The 23,765-nt window shown below is 50.2% G+C and overlaps 32 non-coding genes and 6 pseudogenes across 32 annotated transcripts; 17 read left to right on the forward strand and 21 right to left on the reverse strand.

Annotated features, from left to right (window-relative positions):
• Window positions 1-627: 627 nt before the first annotated feature.
• On the reverse strand, window positions 628-790 carry LOC135012267 (U1 spliceosomal RNA). Its single transcript, XR_010211271.1, has one exon. It is a non-coding gene; the product is annotated as a U1 spliceosomal RNA (small nuclear RNA).
• Window positions 791-942: 152 nt separating this feature from the next.
• LOC135012200 (U1 spliceosomal RNA) lies at window positions 943-1,106 on the reverse strand. Its single transcript, XR_010211205.1, has one exon. It is a non-coding gene; the product is annotated as a U1 spliceosomal RNA (small nuclear RNA).
• A 698-nt stretch (window positions 1,107-1,804) lies between these two features.
• On the reverse strand, window positions 1,805-1,940 carry LOC135012422 (U1 spliceosomal RNA; annotated as a pseudogene).
• Window positions 1,941-2,092: 152 nt separating this feature from the next.
• On the reverse strand, window positions 2,093-2,256 carry LOC135012218 (U1 spliceosomal RNA). The gene has a single exon (XR_010211222.1). It is a non-coding gene; the product is annotated as a U1 spliceosomal RNA (small nuclear RNA).
• Window positions 2,257-2,930: 674 nt separating this feature from the next.
• LOC135012359 (U1 spliceosomal RNA) lies at window positions 2,931-3,093 on the reverse strand. The gene has a single exon (XR_010211357.1). It is a non-coding gene; the product is annotated as a U1 spliceosomal RNA (small nuclear RNA).
• Window positions 3,094-3,245: 152 nt separating this feature from the next.
• On the reverse strand, window positions 3,246-3,409 carry LOC135012498 (U1 spliceosomal RNA). The gene has a single exon (XR_010211448.1). It is a non-coding gene; the product is annotated as a U1 spliceosomal RNA (small nuclear RNA).
• Window positions 3,410-5,187: 1,778 nt separating this feature from the next.
• Window positions 5,188-5,351, forward strand: LOC135012173 (U1 spliceosomal RNA). The gene has a single exon (XR_010211178.1). It is a non-coding gene; the product is annotated as a U1 spliceosomal RNA (small nuclear RNA).
• Window positions 5,352-5,503: 152 nt separating this feature from the next.
• Window positions 5,504-5,639, forward strand: LOC135012385 (U1 spliceosomal RNA; annotated as a pseudogene).
• A 698-nt stretch (window positions 5,640-6,337) lies between these two features.
• Window positions 6,338-6,501, forward strand: LOC135012166 (U1 spliceosomal RNA). Its single transcript, XR_010211171.1, has one exon. It is a non-coding gene; the product is annotated as a U1 spliceosomal RNA (small nuclear RNA).
• A 152-nt stretch (window positions 6,502-6,653) lies between these two features.
• LOC135012310 (U1 spliceosomal RNA) lies at window positions 6,654-6,816 on the forward strand. Its single transcript, XR_010211314.1, has one exon. It is a non-coding gene; the product is annotated as a U1 spliceosomal RNA (small nuclear RNA).
• A 674-nt stretch (window positions 6,817-7,490) lies between these two features.
• LOC135012499 (U1 spliceosomal RNA) lies at window positions 7,491-7,654 on the forward strand. The gene has a single exon (XR_010211449.1). It is a non-coding gene; the product is annotated as a U1 spliceosomal RNA (small nuclear RNA).
• Window positions 7,655-7,806: 152 nt separating this feature from the next.
• On the forward strand, window positions 7,807-7,969 carry LOC135012360 (U1 spliceosomal RNA). The gene has a single exon (XR_010211358.1). It is a non-coding gene; the product is annotated as a U1 spliceosomal RNA (small nuclear RNA).
• Window positions 7,970-8,643: 674 nt separating this feature from the next.
• On the forward strand, window positions 8,644-8,807 carry LOC135012219 (U1 spliceosomal RNA). The gene has a single exon (XR_010211223.1). It is a non-coding gene; the product is annotated as a U1 spliceosomal RNA (small nuclear RNA).
• A 152-nt stretch (window positions 8,808-8,959) lies between these two features.
• On the forward strand, window positions 8,960-9,095 carry LOC135012423 (U1 spliceosomal RNA; annotated as a pseudogene).
• Window positions 9,096-9,793: 698 nt separating this feature from the next.
• Window positions 9,794-9,957, forward strand: LOC135012201 (U1 spliceosomal RNA). The gene has a single exon (XR_010211206.1). It is a non-coding gene; the product is annotated as a U1 spliceosomal RNA (small nuclear RNA).
• A 152-nt stretch (window positions 9,958-10,109) lies between these two features.
• LOC135012268 (U1 spliceosomal RNA) lies at window positions 10,110-10,272 on the forward strand. Its single transcript, XR_010211272.1, has one exon. It is a non-coding gene; the product is annotated as a U1 spliceosomal RNA (small nuclear RNA).
• Window positions 10,273-10,946: 674 nt separating this feature from the next.
• LOC135012220 (U1 spliceosomal RNA) lies at window positions 10,947-11,110 on the forward strand. The gene has a single exon (XR_010211224.1). It is a non-coding gene; the product is annotated as a U1 spliceosomal RNA (small nuclear RNA).
• A 152-nt stretch (window positions 11,111-11,262) lies between these two features.
• On the forward strand, window positions 11,263-11,425 carry LOC135012326 (U1 spliceosomal RNA). The gene has a single exon (XR_010211329.1). It is a non-coding gene; the product is annotated as a U1 spliceosomal RNA (small nuclear RNA).
• Window positions 11,426-12,099: 674 nt separating this feature from the next.
• LOC135012186 (U1 spliceosomal RNA) lies at window positions 12,100-12,263 on the forward strand. Its single transcript, XR_010211191.1, has one exon. It is a non-coding gene; the product is annotated as a U1 spliceosomal RNA (small nuclear RNA).
• Window positions 12,264-12,405: 142 nt separating this feature from the next.
• LOC135012269 (U1 spliceosomal RNA) lies at window positions 12,406-12,568 on the forward strand. Its single transcript, XR_010211273.1, has one exon. It is a non-coding gene; the product is annotated as a U1 spliceosomal RNA (small nuclear RNA).
• A 674-nt stretch (window positions 12,569-13,242) lies between these two features.
• Window positions 13,243-13,406, forward strand: LOC135012149 (U1 spliceosomal RNA). The gene has a single exon (XR_010211154.1). It is a non-coding gene; the product is annotated as a U1 spliceosomal RNA (small nuclear RNA).
• Window positions 13,407-13,558: 152 nt separating this feature from the next.
• On the forward strand, window positions 13,559-13,721 carry LOC135012295 (U1 spliceosomal RNA). Its single transcript, XR_010211299.1, has one exon. It is a non-coding gene; the product is annotated as a U1 spliceosomal RNA (small nuclear RNA).
• Window positions 13,722-14,542: 821 nt separating this feature from the next.
• LOC135012319 (U1 spliceosomal RNA) lies at window positions 14,543-14,705 on the reverse strand. The gene has a single exon (XR_010211323.1). It is a non-coding gene; the product is annotated as a U1 spliceosomal RNA (small nuclear RNA).
• A 468-nt stretch (window positions 14,706-15,173) lies between these two features.
• LOC135012247 (U1 spliceosomal RNA) lies at window positions 15,174-15,336 on the forward strand. Its single transcript, XR_010211251.1, has one exon. It is a non-coding gene; the product is annotated as a U1 spliceosomal RNA (small nuclear RNA).
• Window positions 15,337-16,191: 855 nt separating this feature from the next.
• Window positions 16,192-16,327, reverse strand: LOC135012396 (U1 spliceosomal RNA; annotated as a pseudogene).
• A 152-nt stretch (window positions 16,328-16,479) lies between these two features.
• Window positions 16,480-16,643, reverse strand: LOC135012500 (U1 spliceosomal RNA). Its single transcript, XR_010211450.1, has one exon. It is a non-coding gene; the product is annotated as a U1 spliceosomal RNA (small nuclear RNA).
• A 685-nt stretch (window positions 16,644-17,328) lies between these two features.
• Window positions 17,329-17,480, reverse strand: LOC135012410 (U1 spliceosomal RNA; annotated as a pseudogene).
• A 152-nt stretch (window positions 17,481-17,632) lies between these two features.
• On the reverse strand, window positions 17,633-17,796 carry LOC135012136 (U1 spliceosomal RNA). Its single transcript, XR_010211141.1, has one exon. It is a non-coding gene; the product is annotated as a U1 spliceosomal RNA (small nuclear RNA).
• Window positions 17,797-18,470: 674 nt separating this feature from the next.
• On the reverse strand, window positions 18,471-18,633 carry LOC135012241 (U1 spliceosomal RNA). Its single transcript, XR_010211245.1, has one exon. It is a non-coding gene; the product is annotated as a U1 spliceosomal RNA (small nuclear RNA).
• A 151-nt stretch (window positions 18,634-18,784) lies between these two features.
• LOC135012194 (U1 spliceosomal RNA) lies at window positions 18,785-18,948 on the reverse strand. Its single transcript, XR_010211199.1, has one exon. It is a non-coding gene; the product is annotated as a U1 spliceosomal RNA (small nuclear RNA).
• Window positions 18,949-19,621: 673 nt separating this feature from the next.
• Window positions 19,622-19,784, reverse strand: LOC135012327 (U1 spliceosomal RNA). Its single transcript, XR_010211330.1, has one exon. It is a non-coding gene; the product is annotated as a U1 spliceosomal RNA (small nuclear RNA).
• A 152-nt stretch (window positions 19,785-19,936) lies between these two features.
• Window positions 19,937-20,100, reverse strand: LOC135012221 (U1 spliceosomal RNA). Its single transcript, XR_010211225.1, has one exon. It is a non-coding gene; the product is annotated as a U1 spliceosomal RNA (small nuclear RNA).
• Window positions 20,101-20,801: 701 nt separating this feature from the next.
• Window positions 20,802-20,937, reverse strand: LOC135012348 (U1 spliceosomal RNA; annotated as a pseudogene).
• Window positions 20,938-21,089: 152 nt separating this feature from the next.
• LOC135012398 (U1 spliceosomal RNA) lies at window positions 21,090-21,253 on the reverse strand. Its single transcript, XR_010211375.1, has one exon. It is a non-coding gene; the product is annotated as a U1 spliceosomal RNA (small nuclear RNA).
• Window positions 21,254-21,927: 674 nt separating this feature from the next.
• Window positions 21,928-22,090, reverse strand: LOC135012285 (U1 spliceosomal RNA). The gene has a single exon (XR_010211289.1). It is a non-coding gene; the product is annotated as a U1 spliceosomal RNA (small nuclear RNA).
• Window positions 22,091-22,242: 152 nt separating this feature from the next.
• Window positions 22,243-22,406, reverse strand: LOC135012137 (U1 spliceosomal RNA). The gene has a single exon (XR_010211142.1). It is a non-coding gene; the product is annotated as a U1 spliceosomal RNA (small nuclear RNA).
• A 674-nt stretch (window positions 22,407-23,080) lies between these two features.
• On the reverse strand, window positions 23,081-23,243 carry LOC135012286 (U1 spliceosomal RNA). Its single transcript, XR_010211290.1, has one exon. It is a non-coding gene; the product is annotated as a U1 spliceosomal RNA (small nuclear RNA).
• A 152-nt stretch (window positions 23,244-23,395) lies between these two features.
• Window positions 23,396-23,559, reverse strand: LOC135012139 (U1 spliceosomal RNA). The gene has a single exon (XR_010211144.1). It is a non-coding gene; the product is annotated as a U1 spliceosomal RNA (small nuclear RNA).
• Between the last annotated feature and the right edge of the window lie 206 nt (window positions 23,560-23,765).

Here is a 23,765-nt window from a genome sequence, read left to right on the forward strand (position 1 = left end):
CAAGTTAAGGAGATTCAACTGAGGCAGCACAAGGGAACTCTCATCTAGGGACAACAACTGCAGGGAGAACACATATTTTCAGATGAACATGGGAGGGCAGACGGCTGCCTAATACTGAAGCACCCCCAAACAACAAACCAAATGCAACAACTAGTGCAAGCATTCCTGGGGGAAGGCCTGCCGCAGATGGATTTGCATATGGTGATGTCATCCAAGCAGTGGGTCAAAGTTGGCTTCAACCCTCGTCTGCATATGAAAAGAGAAAAGGGGCGTGCAGGGCATGGTGGCCTTTTGCGGCGCTTGGCTGACCCCTAGTTTGCATTAAACACCTCCACCCTCCTTTGGTGTGGGGCTCATGTTGGCTATGCCCCAGCCCCTGAAGCATTCAAGCTGATTTCTTGCAGCAGCTGGGCACTGTAACAGCTCCAGAGCTGCTCTGTAAGGCAAGTAAAAGGGTCTGGGCCCTGCAGCACTACCTGTAGATCGCATTGTGCGTTGGAAGGCACAAAGTAAGCAGACAGGAGGAGAAGTCAGGATAGTGCGCAAGGGCATAGAAGGGAGCGGCTCAAGAAAAGAGAAGTGGACACAGACAGCAAACTAGGCTGGAGAGAGACCTGAGACAAAGAGATCTGAATTATACGAGAGCCGACCAGGGGAAACACAAATTATGCAGTCAAGTTTCCCACATTTGGGGAAATCGCAGGGGCAGCACACCCAGAGTGCAATGGGTGAGCCTTGCCCTGGGAGAAGCACCTTCATGATCATAGTATCTCACCTGGCAGGTAAGTAGGAGTTGGGCTAGAGCTGGGGAGGGTCGCTGTTCGGGCACCCCCCTGTCAAGTGAAAGAGATCCAACTGAGGCAGCACAAGGGAACTCTCGAAAGAAGAACAAGGCTAGAGGAAGATCTGAGACAAAGAAATCTGACTTTTTCCAGAGCTGACCAGAGGAAAGCACAAACACAGTCCCCCACTACCACAAATAATGCAGTCGAGTTTCCCACATTTGGGGAAATCACAGGGGTCAGCATACCCAGAATGCAATGAATGAACCTCACCTTGGGAGAACAATCTTCATGACCATGGTATCGCCTATGCAAAATAAGTATGATTTGGGATAGGGCTGGGGAGGGCCGCTGCTCAGGCACATCTCTGTCAAGTAAAGGAGATTCAACTGAGGCAGCACAAGGGAACTCTCATCTGGGGACAACAACTGCAGGGAGAACACATATTTTCAGATGAACATGTGAGGGCAGAAGGCTGCCTAATACTGAAGCACCCCCAAACAACAAACCAAATGCAACAACTAGTGCAAGCATTCCTGGGGGAAGGCCTGCAGCAGATGGATTTGCATATGGTGATGTCATCCAAGCAGTGGGTCAAAGTTGGCTTCAACCCTCGTCTGCATATGAAAAGAGAAAAGGGGCGTGCAGGGCATGGCGGCCTTTTGCAGCGCTTGGATGACCCCTAGTTCGCATTACACACCTCCACCCTCCTTCGGTGTGGGGCTCATGTTGGCTATGCCCCAGCCCCTGAAGCATTCAAGCTGATTTCTTGCAGCAGCTGGGCACTGTAACTGCTCCAGAGCTACTCTGTAAGGCAAGTAAAAGGGTGTGGGCCCTGCAGCACTACCTGTAGTTCGCATTGTGCGTTGGAAGGCACGAAGTAAGCAGACGGGAGAAGTCAGGATAGTGCGCAAGGGCATAGAAGGGAGCGGCTCAAGAAAAGAGAAGTGGAAACAGACAGCAAACTAGGCTGGAGAGAGACCTGAGACAAAGAGATCTGAATTATACGAGAGCCGACGAGGGGAAACACAAATTATGCAGTCACGTTTCCCACATTTGGGGAAATCGCAGGAGCAGCACACCCAGAGTGCAATGGTTGAGCCTTGCCCTGGGAGAAGCACCTTCATGATCATAGTATCTCACCTGGCAGGTAAGTAGGAGTTGGGCTAGAGCTGGGGAGGGTCGCTGCTCGGGTTCCCCCCTGTGAAGTGAAGGAGATCCAACTGAGGCAGCACCAGGGAACTCTCGAAAGAAGAACAAGGCTAGAGGAAGATCTGAGACAAAGAAATCTGACTTTTACCAGAGCTGACCAGAGGAAAGCACAAACACAGTCTCCCACTACCACAAATAATGCAGTCAAGTTTCCCACATTTGGGGAAATCACAGGGGTCAGCATACCCAAAATGCAATGAATGAACCTCACCCTGGGAGAAAAATCTTCATGACCATGGTATCTCCTATGCAAAATAAGTATGATTTGGAATAGGGCTGGGGAGGGCCGCTGCTCATGCACATCTCTGTCAAGTAAAGGAGATTCAACTGAGGCAGCACAAGGGAACTCTCATCTTGGGACAACAACTGCAGGGAGAACATATATTTTCAGATGAACATGGGAGGGCAGAGGACTGCCTAATACTGAAGCACCCCCAAACAACAAACCAAATGCAACAACTAGTGCAAGCATTCCTGGGGGAAGGCCTGCCGCAGATGGATTTGCATATGGTGATGTCATCCAAGCAGTGGGTCAAAGTTGGCTTCAACCCTCGTCTGCATATGAAAAGAGAAAAGGGGCGTGCAGGGCATGGTGGCCTTTTGCGGCGCTTGGCTGACCCCTAGTTTGCATTAAACACCTCCACCCTCCTTTGGTGTGGGGCTCATGTTGGCTATGCCCCAGCCCCTGAAGCATTCAAGCTGATTTCTTGCAGCAGCTGGGCACTGTAACAGCTCCAGAGCTGCTCTGTAAGGCAAGTAAAAGGGTGTGGGCCCTGCAGCACTACCTGTAGTTCGCATTGTGCGTTGGAAGGCACAAAGTAAGCAGACAGGAGGAGAAGTCAGGATAGTGCGCAAGGGCATAGAAGTAAGCGGCTCAAGAAAAGAGAAGTGGAAACAGACAGCAAACTAGGCTGGAGAGAGATCTGAGACAAAGAGATCTGAATTATACGAGAGCCGACCAGGGGAAACACAAATTATACAGTCAAGTTTCCCACATTTGGGGAAATCGCAGGAGCAGCACACCCAGAGTGCAATGGGTTAGCCTTGCCCTGGGAGAAGCACCTTCATGATCATAGTATCTCACCTGGCAGGTAAGTAGGAGTTGGGCTAGAGCTGGGGAGGGTCGCTGCTAGGGTACCCCCCTGTAAAGTGAAGGAGATCCAATTAAGGCAGCACAAGGGAACTCTCGAAAGAAGAACAAGGCTAGAGGAAAATCTGAGACAAAGAAATCTGACTTTTACCAGAGCTGACCAGAGGAAAGCACAAACACAGTCCCCCACTACCACAAATAATGCAGTTGAGTTTCCCACATTTGGGGAAATCACAGGGGTCAGCATACCCAAAATGCAATGAATGAACCTCACCCTGGGAGAAAAATCTTCATGACCATGGTATCTCCTATGCAAAATAAGTATGATTTGGAATAGGGCTGGGGAGGGCCGCTGCTCATGCACATCTCTGTCAAGTAAAGGAGATTTAACTGAGGCAGCACAAGGGAACTCTCATCTGGGGACAACAACTGCAGGGAGAACACATATTTTCAGATGAACATGGGAGGGCAGAAGGCTGCCTAATACTGAAGCACCCCCAAACAACAAACCAAATGCAACAACTAGTGCAAGCATTCCTGGGGGAAGTTCTGCAGAAGACGGATTTGCATACGGTGATGTCATCCAAGCAGTGGGTCAAAGTTGGCTTCAACCCTCATCTGCATATGAAAAGAGAAAAGGGGCGTGCAGGGCATGGCGGCCTTTTGCGGTGCTTGGATGACCCCTAGTTCGCATTAAACACCTCCACCCTCCTTTGGTGTGGGGCTCATGTTGGCCATGCCCCATCCCCTGGAGCATTCAAGCTGATTTCTTGCAGCAGCTGGGCACTGTAACAGCTCCAGAGCTGCTCTGTAAGGCAAGTAAAAGGGTGTGGGCCCTGCAGCACTACCTGTAGTTTGCATTGTGCATTGGAAGGCACAAAGTAAGCAGACGGGAGGAGAAGTCAGGATAGTGCACAAGGGTATAGAAGGGAGCGGCTGAAGAAAAGAGAAGTGGAAGCCTTGCCCCCGGACTAAGAGAAAAGAATGCCCTTGCGCACTATCCTGACTTCTCCTCCCGTCTGCTTAATTTGTGCCTTCCAACGCACAATGCGAACAACAGGTGGTGCTGCAGGGCCCACACACTTTTACTTGCCTTACAGAACAGCTCTGGAGCTGTTACAGTGCCCAGCTGCTGCAAGAAATCAGCTTGAATGCATCAGGGGATGGGGCATGGCCAACATGAGCCCCACACCAAAGGAGGGTGGGGGTGTTTAATGCGAACTAGGGGTCATCCAAGCACTGCAAAAGGCCGCCATGCCCTGCATGCCCCTTTTCTCTTTTCATATGCAGATGAGGGTTCCAGTCAACTTTGGCCCACTGCTTGGATTTACATCACCGTATGCAAATCCGTCTGCTGTAGACCTTCCCCCAGGAGTGCTTGTACTAGTTGTTGCATATGGGCCCTCATTCCGAGTCGTTCGCTCTGTAAATTTCATCGCATCGCAGTGAAATTCTGCTTAGTACGCATGCGCAATATTCGCACTGCGACTGCGCCAAGTAATTTTACAATGAAGAAAGTATTTTTACTCACGGCTTTTTCTTCGCTCCGGCGATCGTAATGTGATTGACAGGAAATGGGTGTTACTGGGCGGAAACAGGCCGTTTTATGGGCGTGTGGGAAAAAACGCTACAGTTTCCGGAAAAAACGCAGGAGTGGCCGGAGAAACGGGGGAGTGTCTGGGCGAACTCTGGGAGTGTTTGTGACGTCAAACCAGGAACGACAAGCACTGAACTGATCGCAGATGCAGAGTAAGTCTGAAGCTACTCTGAAACTGCTAAGTAGTTTGTAATCGCAATATTGCGAATACATCGGTCGCAATTTTAAGAAGCTAAGATTCACTCCCAGTAGGCGGCGGCTTAGCGTGTGTAACTCTGCTAAAATCGCCTTGCGAGCGATCAACTCGGAATGAGGGCCATGGTTTGATATTTGATGGTGCTTCAGTATTAGGCAGCCTTCCGCCCTCCCATGTTCATCTGAAAAGATGTGGTCTCCCTGCAGTTGTTGTCCCCAGATGAGAGTTCCCTTGTGCTGCCTCAGTTGAATCTCCTTTACTTGACAGAGATGTGCCTGAGCAGCGGCCCTCACCAGCCCTATCCCAAATCATACTTATTTTGCATAGGAGATACCATGGTCATGAAGATTGTTCTCCCAGGGTTAGGTTCATTCATTGCATTCTGGGTATGCTGACCCCAGTGATTTTCCCAAATGTGGGAAACTCGACTGCATTATTTGTGGTAGTGGGGGACTGTGTTTGTGCTTTCCTCTGGTCAGCTCTGGTAAAAGTCAGATTTCTTTGTCTCAGATCTTCCTCTAGCCTTGTTCTTCTTTCGAGAGTTCCCTGGTGCTGCTTCAGTTGGATCTCCTTCACTTCACAGGGGGGAACCCGAGCAGCGACCCTCCCCAGCTCTAGCCCAACTCCTACTTACCTGCCAGGTGAGATACTATGATCATGAAGGTGCTTCTCCCAGGGCAAGGCTCAACCATTGCACTCTGGGTGTGCTGCTCCTGCGATTTCCCCAAATGTGGGAAACTTGACTGCATAATTTGTGTTTCCCCTCGTCGGCTCTCGTATAATTCAGATCTCTTTGTCTCAGGTCTCTCTCCAGCCTAGTTTGCTGTCTGTTTCCACTTCTCTTTTCTTGAGCCGCTCCCTTCTATGCCCTTGCGCACTATCCTGACTTCTCCCGTCTGCTTACTTCGTGCCTTCCAACGCACAATGCGAACTACAGGTAGTGCTGCAGGGCCCACACCCTTTTACTTGCCTTACAGAGTAGCTCTGGAGCAGTTACAGTGCCCAGCTGCTGCAAGAAATCAGCTTTAATGCTTCAGGGGCTGGGGCATAGCCAACATGAGCCCCACACAGAAGGAGGGAGGAGGTGTGTAATGCAAACTAGGGGTCATCCAAGCGCTGCAAAAGGCCGCCATGCCCTGCACGCCCCTTTTCTCTTTTCATATGCAGACGAGGGTTGAAGCCAACTTTGACCCACTGCTTGGATGACATCACCATATGCAAATCCATCTGCTGCAGGCCTTCCCCCAGGAATGCTTGCACTAGTTGTTGCATTTGGTTTGTTGTTTGGGGGTGCTTCAGTATTAGGCAGCCTTCTGCCCTCACATGTTCATCTGAAAATATGTGTTCTCCCTGCAGTTGTTGTCCCCAGATGAGAGTTCCCTTGTGCTGCCTCAGTTGAATCTCCTTTACTTGACAGAGATGTGCCTGAGCAGCGGCCCTCCCCAGCCCTATCCCAAATCATACTTATTTTGCATAGGCGATACCATGGTCATGAAGATTGTTCTCCCAGGGTGAGGTTCATTCATTGCATTCTGGGTATGCTGACCCCTGTGATTTCCCCAAATGTGGGAAACTCGACTGCATTATTTGTGGTAGTGGGGGACTGTGTTTGTGCTTTCCTCTGGCCAGCTCTGGAAAAAGTCAGATTTCTTTGTCTCAGATCTTCCTCTAGCCTTGTTCTTCTTTCGAGAGTTCCCTTGTGCTGCCTCAGTTGGATCTCTTTCACTTGACAGGGGGGTGCCCGAACAGCGACCCTCCCCAGCTCTAGCCCAACTCCTACTTACCTGCCAGGTGAGATACTATGATCATGAAGGTGCTTCTCCCAGGGCAAGGCTCACCCATTGCACTCTGGGTGTGCTGCCCCTGCGATTTCCCCAAATGTGGGAAACTTGACTGCATAATTTGTGTTTCCCTTGGTCGGCTCTCGTATAATTCAGATCTCTTTGTCTCAGGTCTCTCTCCAGCCTAGTTTGCTGTCTGTTTCCACTTCTCTTTTCTTCAGCCGCTCCCTTCTATACCCTTGTGCACTATCCTGACTTCTCCTCCCGTCTGCTTACTTTGTGCCTTCCAATGCACAATGCAAACTACAGGTAGTGCTGCAGGGCCCACACCCTTTTACTTGCCTTACAGAGCAGCTCTGGAGCTGTTACAGTGCCCAGCTGCTGCAAGAAATCAGCTTGAATGCTCCAGGGGATGGGGCATGGCCAACATGAGCCCCACACCAAAGGAGGGTGGGGGTGTTTAATGCGAACTAGGGGTCATCCAAGCACCGCAAAAGGCCGCCATGCCCTGCACGCCCCTTTTCTCTTTTCATATGCAGATGAGGGTTGAAGCCAACTTTGACCCACTGCTTGGATGACATCACCGTATGCAAATCCGTCTTCTGCAGAACTTCCCCCAGGAATGCTTGCACTAGTTGTTGCATTTGGTTTGTTGTTTGGGGGTGCTTCAGTATTAGGCAGCCTTCTGCCCTCCCATGTTCATCTGAAAATATGTGTTCTCCCTGCAGTTGTTGTCCCCAGATGAGAGTTCCCTTGTGCTGCCTCAGTTAAATCTCCTTTACTTGACAGAGATGTGCATGAGCAGCGGCCCTCCCCAGCCCTATTCCAAATCATACTTATTTTGCATAGGAGATACCATGGTCATGAAGATTTTTCTCCCAGGGTGAGGTTCATTCATTGCATTTTGGGTATGCTGACCCCTGTGATTTCCCCAAATGTGGGAAACTCAACTGCATTATTTGTGGTAGTGGGGGACTGTGTTTGTGCTTTCCTCTGGTCAGCTCTGGTAAAAGTCAGATTTCTTTGTCTCAGATTTTCCTCTAGCCTTGTTCTTCTTTCGAGAGTTCCCTTGTGCTGCCTTAATTGGATCTCCTTCACTTTACAGGGGGGTACCCTAGCAGCGACCCTCCCCAGCTCTAGCCCAACTCCTACTTACCTGCCAGGTGAGATACTATGATCATGAAGGTGCTTCTCCCAGGGCAAGGCTAACCCATTGCACTCTGGGTGTGCTGCTCCTGCGATTTCCCCAAATGTGGGAAACTTGACTGTATAATTTGTGTTTCCCCTGGTCGGCTCTCGTATAATTCAGATCTCTTTGTCTCAGATCTCTCTCCAGCCTAGTTTGCTGTCTGTTTCCACTTCTCTTTTCTTGAGCCGCTTACTTCTATGCCCTTGCGCACTATCCTGACTTCTCCTCCTGTCTGCTTACTTTGTGCCTTCCAACGCACAATGCGAACTACAGGTAGTGCTGCAGGGCCCACACCCTTTTACTTGCCTTACAGAGCAGCTCTGGAGCTGTTACAGTGCCCAGCTGCTGCAAGAAATCAGCTTGAATGCTTCAGGGGCTGGGGCATAGCCAACATGAGCCCCACACCAAAGGAGGGTGGAGGTGTTTAATGCAAACTAGGGGTCAGCCAAGCGCCGCAAAAGGCCACCATGCCCTGCACGCCCCTTTTCTCTTTTCATATGCAGACGAGGGTTGAAGCCAACTTTGACCCACTGCTTGGATGACATCACCATATGCAAATCCATCTGCGGCAGGCCTTCCCCCAGGAATGCTTGCACTAGTTGTTGCATTTGGTTTGTTGTTTGGGGGTGCTTCAGTATTAGGCAGTCCTCTGCCCTCCCATGTTCATCTGAAAATATATGTTCTCCCTGCAGTTGTTGTCCCAAGATGAGAGTTCCCTTGTGCTGCCTCAGTTGAATCTCCTTTACTTGACAGAGATGTGCATGAGCAGCGGCCCTCCCCAGCCCTATTCCAAATCATACTTATTTTGCATAGGAGATACCATGGTCATGAAGATTTTTCTCCCAGGGTGAGGTTCATTCATTGCATTTTGGGTATGCTGACCCCTGTGATTTCCCCAAATGTGGGAAACTTGACTGCATTATTTGTGGTAGTGGGAGACTGTGTTTGTGCTTTCCTCTGGTCAGCTCTGGTAAAAGTCAGATTTCTTTGTCTCAGATCTTCCTCTAGCCTTGTTCTTCTTTCGAGAGTTCCCTGGTGCTGCCTCAGTTGGATCTCCTTCACTTCACAGGGGGGAACCCGAGCAGCGACCCTCCCCAGCTCTAGCCCAACTCCTACTTACCTGCCAGGTGAGATACTATGATCATGAAGGTGCTTCTCCCAGGGCAAGGCTCAACCATTGCACTCTGGGTGTGCTGCTCCTGCGATTTCCCCAAATGTGGGAAACGTGACTGCATAATTTGTGTTTCCCCTCGTCGGCTCTCGTATAATTCAGATCTCTTTGTCTCAGGTCTCTCTCCAGCCTAGTTTGCTGTCTGTTTCCACTTCTCTTTTCTTGAGCCGCTCCCTTCTATGCCCTTGCGCACTATCCTGACTTCTCCCGTCTGCTTACTTCGTGCCTTCCAACGCACAATGCGAACTACAGGTAGTGCTGCAGGGCCCACACCCTTTTACTTGCCTTACAGAGTAGCTCTGGAGCAGTTACAGTGCCCAGCTGCTGCAAGAAATCAGCTTGAATGCTTCAGGGGCTGGGGCATAGCCAACATGAGCCCCACACCGAAGGAGGGTGGAGGTGTGTAATGCGAACTAGGGGTCATCCAAGCGCTGCAAAAGGCCGCCATGCCCTGCACGCCCCTTTTCTCTTTTCATATGCAGACGAGGGTTGAAGCCAACTTTGACCCACTGCTTGGATGACATCACCATATGCAAATCCATCTGCTGCAGGCCTTCCCCCAGGAATGCTTGCACTAGTTGTTGCATTTGGTTTGTTGTTTGGGGGTGCTTCAGTATTAGGCAGCCTTCTGCCCTCACATGTTCATCTGAAAATATGTGTTCTCCCTGCAGTTGTTGTCCCCAGATGAGAGTTCCCTTGTGCTGCCTCAGTTGAATCTCCTTTACTTGACAGAGATGTGCCTGAGCAGCGGCCCTCCCCAGCCCTATCCCAAATCATACTTATTTTGCATAGGCGATACCATGGTCATGAAGATTGTTCTCCCAAGGTGAGGTTCATTCATTGCATTCTGGGTATGCTGACCCCTGTGATTTCCCCAAATGTGGGAAACTCGACTGCATTATTTGTGGTAGTGGGGGACTGTGTTTGTGCTTTCCTCTGGTCAGCTCTGGAAAAAGTCAGATTTCTTTGTCTCAGATCTTCCTCTAGCCTTGTTCTTCTTTCGAGAGTTCCCTTGTGCTGCCTCAGTTGGATCTCTTTCACTTGACAGGGGGGTGCCCGAACAGCGACCCTCCCCAGCTCTAGCCCAACTCCTACTTACCTGCCAGGTGAGATACTATGATCATGAAGGTGCTTCTCCCAGGGCAAGGCTCACCCATTGCACTCTGGGTGTGCTGCCCCTGCGATTTCCCCAAATGTGGGAAACTTGACTGCATAATTTGTGTTTCCCCTGGTCGGCTCTCGTATAATTCAGATCTCTTTGTCTCAGGTCTCTCTCCAGCCTAGTTTGCTGTCTGTTTCCACTTCTCTTTTCTTGAGCCGCTCCCTTCTATGCCCTTGCGCACTATCCTGACTTCTCCTCCTGTCTGCTTACTTTGTGCCTTCCAACGCACAATGCGATCTACAGGTAGTGCTGCAGGGCCCAGACCCTTTTACTTGCCTTACAGAGCAGCTCTGGAGCTGTTACAGTGCCCAGCTGCTGCAAGAAATCAGCTTGAATGCTTCAGGGGCTGGGGCATAGCCAACATGAGCCCCACACCAAAGGAGGGTGGAGGTGTTTAATGCAAACTAGGGGTCAGCCAAGCGCCGCAAAAGGCCACCATGCCCTGCACGCCCCTTTTCTCTTTTCATATGCAGACGAGGGTTGAAGCCAACTTTGACCCACTGCTTGGATGACATCACCATATGCAAATCCATCTGCGGCAGGCCTTCCCCCAGGAATGCTTGCACTAGTTGTTGCATTTGGTTTGTTGTTTGGGGGTGCTTCAGTATTAGGCAGCCTTCTGCCCTCCCATGTTCATCTGAAAATATATGTTCTCCCTGCAGTTGTTGTCCCAAGATGAGAGTTCCCTTGTGCTGCCTCAGTTGAATCTCCTTTACTTGACAGAGATGTGCATGAGCAGCGGCACTCCCCAGCCCTATTCCAAATCATACTTATTTTGCATAGGAGATACCATGGTCATGAAGATTTTTCTCCCAGGGTGAGGTTCATTCATTGCATTTTGGGTATGCTGACCCCTGTGATTTCCCCAAATGTGGGAAACTTGACTGCATTATTTGTGGTAGTGGGAGACTGTGTTTGTGCTTTCCTCTGGTCAGCTCTGGTAAAAGTCAGATTTCTTTGTCTCAGATTTTCCTTTAGCCTTGTTCTTCTTTCGAGAGTTCCCTTGTGCTGCCTCAGTTGGATCTCCTTCACTTTACAGGGGGGTACCCGAGCAGCGACCCTCCCCAGCTCTAGCCCAACTCCTACTTACCTGCCAGGTGAGATACTATGATCATGAAGGTGCTTCTCCCAGGGCAAGGCTCACCCATTGTACTCTGGGTGTGCTGCTCCTGCGATTTCCCCAAATGTGGGAAACTTGACTGCATAATTTGTGTTTCCCCTGGTCGGCTCTCGTATAATTCAGATCTCTTTGTCTCAGGTCTCTCTCCAGCCTAGTTTGCTGTCTGTTTCCACTTCTCTTTTCTTCAGCCGCTCCCTTCTATACCCTTGTGCACTATCCTGACTTCTCCTCCCGTCTGCTTACTTTGTGCCTTCCAATGCACAATGCAAACTACAGGTAGTGCTGCAGGGCCCACACCCTTTTACTTGCCTTACAGAGCAGCTCTGGAGCTGTTGCAGTGCCAAGCTGCTGCAAGAAATCAGCTTGAATGCTTCAGGGGCTGGGGCATAGCCAACATGAGCCCCACACCGAAGAAGGGTGGAGGTGTTTAATGCAAACTAGGGGTCAGACAAGCGCAGCAAAAGGCCACCATGCCCTGCACGCCCCTTTTCTGTTTTCATATGCAGACGAGGGTTGAAGCCAACTTTGACCCACTGCTTGGATGACATCACCATATGCAAATCCATCTGCGGCAGGCCTTCCCCCAGGAATGCTTGCACTAGTTGTTGCATTTGGTTTGTTGTTTGGGGGTGCTTCAGTATTAGGCAGCCGTCTGCCCTCCCATGTTCATCTGAAAATATGTGTTCTCCCTGCAGTTGTTGTCCCCAGATGAGAGTTCCCTTGTGCTGCCTCAGTTGAATCTCCTTTACTTGACAGAGATGTGCATGAGCAGCGGCCCTCCCCAGCCCTATTCCAAATCATACTTATTTTGCATAGGAGATACCATGGTCATGAAGATTATTCTCCCAGGGTGAGGTTCATTCATTGCATTCTGGGTATGCTGACCCCTGTGATTTCCCCAAATGTGGGAAACTCGACTGCTTTATTTGTGGTAGTGGGGGACTGTGTTTGTGTTTTCCTCTGGTCAGCTCTGGTAAAAGTCAGATTTCTTTGTTTCAGAGCCTTGTTCTTCTTTTGAGAGTTCCCTTGTGCTGCCTCAGTTGGATCTCCTTCACTTGACAGGGGGGTGCCCGAGCAGAGACCCTCCCCAGCTCTAGCCCAACTCCTACTTACCTGCCAGGTGAGATACTATGATCATGAAGGTGCTTCTCCCAGGGCAAGGCTCACCCATTGCACTCTGGGTGTGCTGCCCCTGCGATTTCCCCAAATGTGGGAAACTTGACTGCATAATTTGTGTTTCCCCTGGTCGGCTCTCGTATAATTCAGATCTCTTTGTCTCAGGTCTCTCTCCAGCCTAGTTTGCTGTCTGTTTCCACTTCTCTTTTCTTCAGCCGCTCCCTTCTATACCCTTGTGCACTATCCTGACTTCTCCTCCCGTCTGCTTACTTTGTGCCTTCCAATGCACAATGCAAACTACAGGTAGTGCTGCAGGGCCCACACCCTTTTACTTGCCTTACAGAGCAGCTCTGGAGCTGTTACAGTGCCCAGCTGCTGCAAGAAATCTGCTTGAATGCTTCAGGGGATGGGGCATGGCCAACATGAGCCCCACACCAAAGGAGGGTGGAGGTGTTTAATGCGAACTAGGGGTCATCCAAGCACCGCAAAAGGCCGCCATGCCCTGCACGCCCCTTTTCTCTTTTCATATGCAGATGAGGGTTGAAGCCAACTTTGACCCACTGCTTGTATGACATCACCGTATGCAAATCCGTCTTCTGCAGAACTTCCCCCAGGAATGCTTGCACTAGTTGTTGCATTTGGTTTGTTGTTTGGGGGTGCTTCAGTATTAGGCAGCCTTCTGCCCTCCCATGTTCATCTGAAAATATGTGTTCTCCCTGCAGTTGTTGTCCCCAGATGAGAGTTCCCTTGTGCTGCCTCAGTTGAATCTCCTTTACTTGACAGAGATGTGCCAGAGCAGCGGCCCTCCCCAGCCCTATTCCAAATCATACTTATTTTGCATAGGAGATACCATGGTCATGAAGATTGTTCTCCCAGGGTGAGGTTCATTCATTGCATTTTGGGTATGCTGACCCCTGTGATTTCCCCAAATGTGGGAAACTCAACTGCATTATTTGTGGTAGTGGGGGACTGTGTTTGTGCTTTCCTCTGGTCAGCTCTGGTAAAAGTCAGATTTCTTTGTCTCAGATTTTCCTCTTGCCTTGTTCTTCTTTCGAGAGTTCCCTTTTGCTGCCTCAGTTGGATCTCCTTCACTTGACAGGGGGGTACCCGAGCAGCGACCCTCCCCAGCTCTAGCCCAACTCCTACTTACCTGCCAGGTGAGATACTATGATCATGAAGGTGCTTCTCCCAGGGCAAGGCTCACCCATTGCACTCTGGGTGTGCTGCTCCTGCGATTTCCCCAAATGTGGGAAACTTGACTGCATAATTTGTGTTTCCCCTGGTCGGCTCTCGTATAATTCAGATCTCTTTGTCTCTCTCCAGCCTAGTTTGCTGTCTGTTTCCACTTCTCTTTTCTTCAGCCGCTCCCTTCTATACCCTTGTGCACTATCCTGACTTCTCCTCCCGTCTGCTTACTTTGTGCCTTCCAATGCACAATGCAAACTACAGGTAGTGCTGCAGGGCCCACACCCTTTTACTTGCCTTACAGAGCAGCTCTGGAGCTGTTACAGTGCCCAGCTGCTGCAAGAAATCAGCTTGAATGCTTCAGGGGCTGGGGCATAGCCAACATGAGCCCCACACCGAAGGAGGGTGGAGGTGTTTAATGCAAACTAGGGGTCGGTCAAGCGCCGCAAAAGGCCACCATGCCCTGCACGCCCCTTTTCTGTTTTCATATGCAGACGAGGGTTGAAGCCAACTTTGACCCACTGCTTGGATGACATCACCATATGCAAATCCATCTGCGGCAGGCCTTCCCCCAGGAATGCTTGCACTAGTTGTTGCATTTGGTTTGTTGTTTGGGGGTGCTTCAGTATTAGTCAGCCTTCTGCTCCACCCTCCTTTGGTGTGGGGCTCATGTTGGCCATGTCCCATCCCCTGAAGCATTCAAGCAGATTTCTTGCAGCAGCTGGGCACTGTAACAGCTCCAGAGCTGCTCTGTAAGGCAAGTAAAAGGGTGTGGGCCCTGCAGCACTACCTGTAGTTTGCATTGTGCATTGGAAGGCACAAAGTAAGCAGACGGGAGGAGAAGTCAGGATAGTGCACAAGGGTATAGAAGGGAGCGGCTGAAGAAAAGAGAAGTGGAAACAGACAGCAAACTAGGCTGGAGAGAGATCTGAGACAAAGAGATCTGAATTATACGAGAGCCGACCAGGGGAAACACAAATTATGCAGTCAAGTTTCCCACATTTGGGGAAATCGCAGGGGCTGCACACCCAGAGTGCAATGGGTGAGCCTTGCCCTGGGAGAAGCACCTTCATGATCATAGTATCTCACCTGGCAGGTAAGTAGGAGTTGGGCTAGAGCTGGGGAGGGTCGCTGCTCGGGCACCCCCCTGTTAAGTGAAGGAGATCCAACTGAGGCAGCACAAGGGAACTCTCAAAAGAAGAACAAGGCTAGAGGAAGATCTGAAACAAAGAAATCTGACTTTTACCAGAGCTGACCAGAAGAAAACACAAACACAGTCCCCCACTACCACAAATAAAGCAGTCGAGTTTCCCACATTTGGGGAAATCACAGGGGTCAGCATACCCAAAATGCAATGAATGAACCTCACCTCGACTGCTTTATTTGTGGTAGTGGGGGACTGTGTTTGTGTTTTCTTCTGGTCAGCTCTGGTAAAAGTCAGATTTCTTTGTTTCAGATCTTCCTCTAGCCTTGTTCTTCTTTTGAGAGTTCCCTTGTGCTGCCTCAGTTGGATCTCCTTCACTTAACAGGGGGGTGCCCGAGCAGCGACCCTCCCCAGCTCTAGCCCAACTCATACTTACCTGCCAGGTGAGATACTATGATCATGAAGGTGCTTCTCCCAGGGCAAGGCTCACCCATTGCACTCTGGGTGTGCTGCCCCTGCGATTTCCCCAAATGTGGGAAACTTGACTGCATAATTTGTGTTTCCCCTGGTCGGCTATCGTATAATTCAGATCTCTTTGTCTCAGATCTCTCTCCAGCCTAGTTTGCTGTCTGTTTCCACTTCTCTTTTCTTCAGCCGCTCCCTTCTATACCCTTGTGCACTATCCTGACTTCTCCTCCCGTCTGCTTACTTTGTGCCTTCCAATGCACAATGCAAACTACAGGTAGTGCTGCAGGGCCCACACCCTTTTACTTGCCTTACAGAGCAGCTCTTGAGCTGTTACAGTGCCCAGCTGCTGCAAGAAATCTGCTTGAAAGCTTCAGGGGATGGGGCATGGCCAACATGAGCCCCACACCAAAGCAGGGTGCAGCAGAAGGCTGCCTAATACTGAAGCACCCCCAAACAACAAACCAAATGCAACAACTAGTGCAAGCATTCCTGGGGGAAGGCCTGCCGCAGATGGATTTGCATATGGTGATGTCATCCAAGCAGTGGGTCAAAGTTGGCTTCAACCCTCATCTGCATATGAAAACAGAAAAGGGGCGTGCAGGGCATGGTGGCCTTTTGCGGCGCTTGACTGACCCCTAGTTTGCATTAAACACCTCCACCCTCCTTCGGTGTGGGGCTGATGTTGGCTATGCCCCAGCCCCTGAAGCATTCAAGCTGATTTCTTGCAGCAGCTGGGCACTGTAACAGCTCCAGAGCTGCTCTGTAAGGCAAGTAAAAGGGTGTGGGCCCTGCAGCACTACCTGTAGTTTGCATTGTGCATTGGAAGGCACAAAGTAAGCAGACGGGAGGAGAAGTCAGGATAGTGCACAAGGGTATAGAAGGGAGCGGCTGAAGAAAAGAGAAGTGGAAACAGACAGCAAACTAGGCTGGAGAGAGACCTGAGACAAAGAGATCTGAATTATACGAGAGCCGACGAGGGGAAACACAAATTATGCAGTCAAGTTTCCCACATTTGGGGAAATCGCAGGAGCAGCACACCCAGAGTACAATGGGTGAGCCTTGCCCTGGGAGAAGCACCTTAATGATCATAGTATCTCACCTGGCAGGTAAGTAGGAGTTGGGCTAGAGCTGGGGAGGGTCGCTGCTCGGGTACCCCCCTGTAAAGTGAAGGAGATCCAACAAAGGCAGCACAAGGGAACTCTCGAAAGAAGAACAAGGCTAGAGGAAAATGTGAGACAAAGAAATCTGACTTTTACTAGAGCTGACCAGAGGAAAGCACAAACACAGTCCCCCACTACCACAAATAATGCAGTTGAGTTTCCCACATTTGGGGAAATCACAGGGGTCAGCATACCCAAAATGCAATGAATGAACCTCACCCTGGGAGAAAAATCTTCATGACCATGGTATCTCCTATGCAAAATAAGTATGATTTGGAATAGGGCTGGGGAGGGCCGCTGCTCATGCACATCTCTGTCAAGTAAAGGAGATTCAACTGAGGCAGCACAAGGGAACTCTCATCTGGGGACAACAACTGCAGGGAGAACATATATTTTCAGATGAACATGGGAGGGCAGAAAGCTGCCTAATACTGAAGCACCCCCAAACAACAAACCAAATGCAACAACTAGTGCAAGCATTCCTGGGGGAAGGCCTGCCGCAGATGGATTTGCATATGGTGATGTCATCCAAGCAGTGGGTCAAAGTTGGCTTCAACCCTCGTCTGCATATGAAAAGAGAAAAGGGGCGTGCAGGGCATGGTGGCCTTTTGCGGCACTTGGCTGACCCCTAGTTTGCATTAAACACCTCCACCCTCCTTTGGTGTGGGGCTCATGTTGGCTATGCCCCAGCCCCTGAAGCATTCAAGCTGATTTCTTGCAGCAGCTGGGCACTGTAACAGCTCCAGAGCTGCTCTGTAAGGCAAGTAAAAGGGTGTGGGCCCTGCAGCACTACCTGTAGTTCGCATTGTGCGTTGGAAGGCACAAAGTAAGCAGACAGGAGGAGAAGTCAGGATAGTGCGCAAGGGCATAGAAGGGAGCGGCTCAAGAAAAGAGAAGTGGAAACAGACAGCAAACTAGGCTGGAGAGAGACCAGAGACAAAGAGATCTGAATTATACGAGAGCCGACCACGGGAAACACAAATTATGCAGTCAAGTTTCCCACATTTGGGGAAATCGCAGGAGCAGCACACCTAGAGTGCAATGGGTGAGCCTTGCCCTGGGAGAAGCACCTTCATGATCATAGTATCTCACCTGGCAGGTAAGTAGGAGTTGGGCTAGAGCTGGGGAGGATCGCTGCTCGGGTACCCCCCTGTAAACTGAAGGAGATCCAACTGAGGCAGCACAAGGGAACTCTCGAAAGAAGAACAAGGCTAGAGGAAAATCTGAGACAAAGAAATCTGACTTTTACCAGAGCTGACCAGAGGAAAGCACAAACACAGTCCCCCACTACCACAAATAATGCAGTCAAGTTTCCCACATTTGGGGAAATCACAGGGGTCAGCATACCCAAAATGCAATGAATGAACCTCACCCTGGGAGAACAATCTTCATGACCATGGTATCTCCTATGCAAAATAAGTATGATTTGGAATAGGGCTGGGGAGGGCCGCTGCTCATGCACATCTCTGTCAAGTAAAGGAGATTCAACTGAGGCAGCACAAGGGAACTCTCATCTGGGGACAACAACTGCAGGGAGAACACATATTTTCAGATGAACATGGGAGGGCAGAAGGCTGCCTAATACTGAAGCACCCCCAAACAACAAACCAAATGCAACAACTAGTGCAAGCATTCCTGGGGGAAGTTCTGCAGAAGACGGATTTGCATACGGTGATGTCATCCAAGCAGTGGGTCAAAGTTGGCTTCAACCCTCATCTGCATATGAAAAGAGAAAAGGAGCGTGCAGGGCATGGCGGCCTTTTGCGGTGCTTGGATGACCCCTAGTTCGCATAAAACACCTCCACCCTCCTTTGGTGTGGGGCTCATGTTGGCCATGCCCCATCCCCTGAAGCATTCAAGCTGATTTCTTGCAGCAGCTGGGCACTGTAACATCTCCAGAGCTGCTCTGTAAGGCAAGTAAAAGGGTGTGGGCCCTGCAGCACTACCTGTAGTTTGCATTGTGCATTGGAAGGCACAAAGTAAGCAGACGGGAGGAGAAGTCAGGATAGTGCACAAGGGTATAGAAGGGAGCGGCTGAAGAAAAGAGAAGTGGAAACAGACAGCAAACTAGGTTGGAGAGAGACCTGAGACAAAGAGATCTGAATTACACGAGAGCCGACCAGGGGAAACACAAATTATGCAGTCAAGTTTCCCACATTTGGGGAAATCGCAGGGGCAGCACACCCAGAGTGCAATGGGTGAGCCTTGCCCTGGGAGAAGCACCTTCATGATCATAGTATCTCACCTGGCAGGTAAGTAGGAGTTGGGCTAGAGCTGGGGAGGGTCTCTGCTTGGGCACCCCCCTGTCAAGTGAAGGAGATCCAACTGAGGCAGCACAAGGGAACTCTCGAAAGAAGAACAAGGCTAGAGGAAGATCTGAACAAAGAAATCTGACTTTTACCAGAGCTGACCAGAGGAAAACACAAACACAGTCCCCCACTACCACAAATAAAGCAGTCGAGTTTCCCACATTTGGGGAAATCACAGGGGTCAGCATACCCATAATGCAATGAATGAACCTCACCCTGGGAGAATAATCTTCATGACCATGGTATCTCCTATGCAAAATAAGTATGATTTGGGATAGAGCTGGGGAGGGCCGCTGCTCAGGCACATCTCTGTCAAGTAAAGGAGATTCAACTGAGGCAGCACAAGGGAACTCTCATCTGGGGACAACAACTGCAGGGAGAACACATATTTTCAGATGAACATGGGAGGGCAGAAGGCTGCCTAATACTGAAGCACCCCCAAACAACAAACCAAATGCAACAACTAGTGCAAGCATTCCTGGGGGAAGTTCTGCAGAAGACGGATTTGCATACGGTGATGTCATCCAAGCAGTGGGTCAAAGTTGGCTTCAACCCTCATCTGCATATGAAAAGAGAAAAGGGGCGTGCAGGGCATGCGGCCTTTTGCGGTGCTTGGATGACCCCTAGTTCGCATTAAACACCTCCACCCTCCTTTGGTGTGGGGCTCATGTTGGCCATGCCCCATCCCCTGAAGCATTCAAGCTGATTTCTTGCAGCAGCTGGGCACTGTAACAGCTCCAGAGCTGCTCTGTAAGGCAAGTAAAAGGGTGTGGGCCCTGCAGCACTACCTGTAGTTTGCATTGTGCATTGGAAGGCACAAAGTAAGCAGACGGGAGGAGAAGTCAGGATAGTGCACAAGGGTATAAAAGGGAGCGGCTGAAGAAAAGAGAAGTGGAAACAGACAGCAAACTAGGCTGGAGAGAGACCTGAGACAAAGAGATCTGAATTATACGAGAGCCGACCAGGGGAAACACAAATTATGCAGTCAAGTTTCCCACATTTGGGGAAATCGCAGGAGCAGCACACCCAGAGTACAATGGGTGAGCCTTGCCCTGGGAGAAGCACCTTCATGATCATAGTATCTCACCTGGCAGGTAAGTAGGAGTTGGGCTAGAGCTGGGGAGGGTCGCTGCTCGGGTACCCCCCTGTAAAGTGAAGGAGATCCAACTGAGGCAGCACAAGGGAACTCTCGAAAAAAGAACAAGGCTAAAGGAAAATCTGAGACAAAGAAATCTGACTTTTACCAGAGCTGACCAGAGGAAAGCACAAACACAGTCTCCCACTACCACAAATAATGCAGTCAAGTTTCCCACATTTGGGGAAATCACAGGGGTCAGCATACCCAAAATGCAATGAATGAACCTCACCCTGGGAGAAAAATCTTCATGACCATGGTATCTCCTATGCAAAATAAGTATGATTTGGAATAGGGCTGGGGAGGGCCGCTGCTCATGCACATCTCTGTCAAGTAAAGGAGATTCAACTGAGGCAGCACAAGGGAACTCTCATCTTGGGACAACAACTGCAGGGAGAACATATATTTTCAGATGAACATGGGAGGGCAGAAGGCTGCCTAATACTGAAGCACCCCCAAACAACAAACCAAATGCAACAACTAGTGCAAGCATTCCTGGGGGAAGGCCTGCCGCAGATGGATTTGCATATGGTGATGTCATCCAAGCAGTGGGTCAAAGTTGGCTTCAACCCTCGTCTGCATATGAAAAGAGAAAAGGGGCGTGCAGGGCATGGTGGCCTTTTGCGGCGCTTGGCTGACCCCTAGTTTGCATTAAACACCTCCACCCTCCTTTGGTGTGGGGCTCATGTTGGCTATGCCCCAGCCCCTGAAGCATTCAAGCTGATTTCTTGCAGCAGCTGGGCACTGTAACAGCTCCAGAGCTGCTCTGTAAGGCAAGTAAAAGGGTGTGGGCCCTGCAGCACTACCTGTAGTTTGCATTGTGCATTGGAAGGCACAAAGTAAGCAGACGGGAGGAGAAGTCAGGATAGTGCACAAGGGTATAGAAGGGAGCGGCTGAAGAAAAGAGAAGTGGAAACAGACAGCAAACTAGGCTGGAGAGAGACCTGAGACAAAGAGATCTGAATTATACGAGAGCCGACGAGGGGAAACACAAATTATGCAGTCAAGTTTCCCACATTTGGGGAAATCGCAGGAGCAGCACACCCAGAGTGCAATGGTTGAGCCTTGCCCTGGGAGAAACACCTTCATGATCATAGTATCTCACCTGGCAGGTAAGTAGGAGTTGGGCTAGAGCTGGGGAGGGTCGCTGCTCGGGTTCCCCCCTGTGAAGTGAAGGAGATCCAACTGAGGCAGCACCAGGGAACTCTCGAAAGAAGAACAAGGCTAGAGGAAGATCTGAGACAAAGAAATCTGACTTTTACCAGAGCTGACCAGAGGAAAGCACAAACACAGTCCCCCACTACCACAAATAATGCAGTCGAGTTTCCCACATTTGGGAAAATCACAGGGGTCAGCATACCCAGAATGCAATGAATGAACCTCACCCTGGGAGAACAATCTTCATGACCATGGTATCTCCTATGCAAAATAAGTATGATTTGGGATAGGGCTGGTGAGGGCAGCTGCTCAGGCACATCTCTGTCAAGTAAAGGAGATTCAACTGAGGCAGCACAAGTGAACTCTCATCTGGGGACAACAACTGCAGGGAGACCACATCTTTTCAGATGAACATGGGAGGGCGGAAGGCTGCCTAATACTGAAGCACCATCAAATATCAAACCATATGCAACAACTAGTACAAGCACTCCTGGGGGAAGGTCTGCAGCAGACGGATTTGCATACGGTGATGTTATCCAAGCAGTGGGCCAAAGTTGACTGGAACCCTCATCTGCATATGAAAAGAGAAAAGGGGCATGCAGGGCATGGCGGCCTTTCGCAGTGCTTGGATGACCCCTAGTTCGCATTAAACACCTCCCCCCTCCTTTGGTGTGGGGCTCATGTTGGCCATGCCCCATCCCCTGAAGCATTCAAGCTGATTTCTTGCAGCAGCTGGGCACTGTAACAGCTCCAGAGCTGCTCTGTAAGGCAAGTAAAAGGGTGTGGGCCCTGCAGCACTACCTGTAGTTTGCATTGTGCGTTGGAAGGCACAAAGTAAGCAGACGGGAGGAGAAGTCAGGATAGTGCACAAGGGTATAGAAGGGAGCGGCTGAAGAAAAGAGAAGTGGAAACAGACAGCAAACTAGGCTGGAGAGTGACCTGAGACAAATAGATCTGAATTATACGAGAGCCGACCAGGGGAAACACAAATTATGCAGTCAAGTTTCCCACATTTGGGGAAATCGCAGGGGCAGCACACCCAGAGTGCAATGGGTGAGCCTTGCCCTGGGAGAAGCACCTTCATGATCATAGTATCTCACCTGGCAGGTAAGTAGGAGTTGGGCTAGAGCTGGGGAGGGTCGCTGCTCGGGTACCCCCCTGTCAAGTGAAGGAGATCCAACTGAGGCAGCACAATGGAACTCTCGAAAGAAGAACAAGGCTAGAGGAAAATCTGAGACAAAGAAATCTGACTTTTACCAGAGCTGACCAGAGGAAAGCACAAACACAGTCCCCCACTACCACAAATAATGCAGTCAAGTTTCCCACATTTGGGGAAATCACAGGGGTCAGCATACCCAAAATGCAATGAATGAACCTCACCCTGGGAGAACAATCTTCATGACCATGGTATCTCCTATGCAAAATAAGTATGATTTGGAATAGGCCTGGGGAGGGCCGCTGCTCATGCACATCTCTGTCAAGTAAAGGAGATTCAACTGAGGCAGCACAAGGGAACTCTCATCTGGGGACAACAACTGCAGGGAGAACACATATTTTCAGATGAACATGGGAGGGCAGAAGGCTGCCTAATACTGAAGCACCCCCAAACAACAAACCATATGCAACAACTAGTACAAGCACTCCTGGGGGAAGGTCTGCAGCAGACGGATTTGCATACGGTGATGTCATCCAAGCAGTGGGCCAAAGTTGACTGGAACCCTCATCTGCATATGAAAAGAGAAAAGGGGCATGCAGGGCATGGCGGCCTTTCGCAGTGCTTGGATGACCCCTAGTTCGCATTAAACACCTCCACCCTCCTTTGGTGTGGGGCTCATGTTGGCCATGCCCCATCCCCTGAAGCATTCAAGCTGATTTCTTGCAGCAGCTGGGCACTGTAACAGCTCCAGAGCTGCTCTGTAAGGCAAGTAAAAGGGTGTGGGCCCTGCAGCACTACCTGTAGTTTGCATTGTGCATTGGAAGGCACAAAGTAAGCAGACGGGAGGAGAAGTCAGGATAGTGCACAAGGGTATAGAAGGGAGCGGCTGAAGAAAAGAGAAGTGGAAACAGACAGCAAACTAGGCTGGAGAGAGACCTGAGACAAATAGATCTGAATTATACGAGAGCCGACCAGGGGAAACACAAATTATGCAGTCAAGTTTCCCACATTTGGGGAAATCGCAGGGGCAGCACACCCAGAGTGCAATGGGTGAGCCTTGCCCTGGGAGAAGCACCTTCATGATCATAGTATCTCACCTGGCAGGTAAGTAGGAGTTGGGCTAGAGCTGGGGAGGGTCGCTGCTCGGGTACCCCCCTGTCAAGTGAAGGAAATCCAACTGAGGCAGCACAATGGAACTCTCGAAAGAAGAACAAGGCTAGAGGAAAATCTGAGACAAAGAAATCTGACTTTTACCAGAGCTGACCAGAGGAAAGCACAAACACAGTCCCCCACTACCACAAATAATGCAGTCAAGTTTCCCACATTTGGGGAAATCACAGGGGTCAGCATACCCAAAATGCAATGAATGAACCTCACCCTGGGAGAACAATCTTCATGACCATGGTATCTCCTATGCAAAATAAGTATGATTTGGAATAGGGCTGGGGAGGGCCGCTGCTCATGCACATCTCTGTCAAGTAAAGGAGATTCAACTGAGGCAGCACAAGGGAACTCTCATCTGGGGACAACAACTGCAGGGAGAACACATATTTTCAGATGAACATGGGAGGGCAGAAGGCTGCCTAATACTGAAGCACCCCCAAACAACAAACCAAATGCAACAACTAGTGCAA

This window comes from Pseudophryne corroboree, unplaced genomic scaffold, assembly GCF_028390025.1.
Source record: "Pseudophryne corroboree isolate aPseCor3 unplaced genomic scaffold, aPseCor3.hap2 scaffold_253, whole genome shotgun sequence".
Taxonomy (NCBI): domain Eukaryota; kingdom Metazoa; phylum Chordata; class Amphibia; order Anura; family Myobatrachidae; genus Pseudophryne; species Pseudophryne corroboree.